The sequence below is a fragment of the Plasmodium relictum genome (genome assembly GCF_900005765.1).
Source record: "Plasmodium relictum strain SGS1 genome assembly, contig: PRELSG_00_v1_174, whole genome shotgun sequence".
In the NCBI taxonomy this organism is placed as follows: Eukaryota; Apicomplexa; class Aconoidasida; order Haemosporida; family Plasmodiidae; genus Plasmodium; species Plasmodium relictum.
In genome coordinates this window covers 9,045-11,305 of record NW_021628359.1, presented here as the reverse complement: position 1 = coordinate 11,305, position 2,261 = coordinate 9,045, and positions in this window count along the sequence as shown.

Here is a 2,261-nt window from a genome sequence, read left to right as displayed (position 1 = left end):
TTTTTTATTTTTTTATCTTTGATAAATATAATATATTTGATATTATGTAAATTTTTCATAACTAAATAGGACAAACAATGTTTAATAATAATATGAAAATCAAAAAAAATTTTAAATTTAAGTATTCTGTTAAATATTCTTAATGGCATGTTGAATTTTCAATTAATTGTTATATTTTTTCCTCCAATAAGTAAAAAAAAAATTTATATGTTTTTATATTTCATCCTTGTATTGATATGCGTAATTTAATGACATATTATTAAAAATTTACATTTTTCTATTTTTCCTATAATTTCATATTTTATTTGATATATATATATTATTGTTATTTCCTTCAATATAAAGAAGAGTAAAGCATATAGTTAAAAATGATATAATTTGTTTTGTATTTTACTTTATAAGACTAATTCAATGTGTTATTATTTCTTTATATATGAATCTAAGAATTGTACATTTTTTTTTTTAATTATATATTTAACATAGAAATAAAAATTATTTTAAATAGAACAAAATAAACTTAAATACCATAATGTGAATTAAAATTGATTTATTCATATATTAATATAGTATGATTAATAAAGTAAATGTATTTTCTTTTAAAATAGAAGATATAATAAAAATACTATATATTTCAACTTTTTGTAATCTAATTTTTCAAAAAATATAAGAAATTAAGAAAAATTTTCTATTACATGATGCTTAATAATGTCATCTTTTTATGTAATTTAGTGAAAATAGATTATATTGTTTTAAGAAAAATGGATAAATAAAAATTTAGAAACATAACTTTTCTCATTCTTTAAAAAAAATAAAATAAAACTCCATAAAATGTTATAAAAAATTAAAAAAATAAATAAAAACGTACTAAAGCATGTAATTTATTTTAACTTTATATTTTATAGTTTAAATGTTTTTATTATAAAATAATTTTTTTTTTATCATAAATTCTTTTTTCCTTGAAGAAAGTCTAAATCTTTATAAAATTTAAAATAAATGGAGAATATAAAAAGTTAAATAAAAGTGAGAGAAAAAAAATTATTGTTTGTTACTTAGCTACATTATTTGTTCTTAATATTTTTTAATTTCACATAAGCGTAATTAATTTTTTATATTTTTATTTCTACATTTATAATTACACTGTTTTTGATTAAAAATAGTGCAAGCTTCAATAAAATAAAACTTATATGTTATATTTAAGATTAATATAATAAGATATTATGGTAATTGTAACAGCTTCTTATTTTTATAATTTAAATAATCATTTTTTTCTTTCATATATAAAAAAATAAAATTAAAATGATATATATGCATATATATAACTCATTTATGTAATTATATATCTGCTTAATAAAAAATAGCATTAACCTTTTATAGAATAATAGCTAGTTGACCAATAAATGGTATTGTCGACCTATTTTAATAATAATTAATAAAGAATATTATATAAGTTTTGTCATATTCACATAAAGTTTTTAAAAAATACAGATTTATAAAATTGTGTACAAGAGGATAGAAAAAAAAATATATATATATATATATATATATATATATATATATATATATATATATATATATATATATATATATATATTTATTACATTGTTTTATAATTATATTTAATTGTATATCTTCATATATGCATTTCACTATATATTTTAGTACATATAATATATTTTTATTTTATTAGGTTCACAAAAAAAAAAATTTTAATAATAATTTTTTTTTGTAGGAGAATGAAAAAAAAATTTATTTATTTTAGTGAGAATAACTTTTTTTTTTTTTTGTGATGAATTATCTTTGGTGAATAAATTAATAGTGTTAGGATGTCATTAAGTTTGAAGTTCACATTAACTGGATTGATAAATAATTTTTAATATTAATTGTAATTTATAAATATTTTAAAATTTTGGTAATATATAGTATTCCAAATAACAAAATAAGTCGAGATCTTTATGTACGATCTTTATTAAATATACTGTTTAAAATACTATAAAAGTATTCAGACGGTGGTTAGTAAAATATACTATTAACCTTTTATTAATGATAGTTGTTCATATGGAAATTAGAGAGTTAGACATATATTCTCTAAAAAAAAAAAAAATACGAATATTTTTTTTTTTTTTTGTGAATCATTTTTATTGAATTTATTTTTGTTTGTTTTAAAAAAGAAAAAAGGATTTTTTTTTTTTTTTAATTAAAGATTGAATGAAATGTTTTTAAAATTTTTGTAGTCAAATCGAATTAATTTTTAGACAATAATA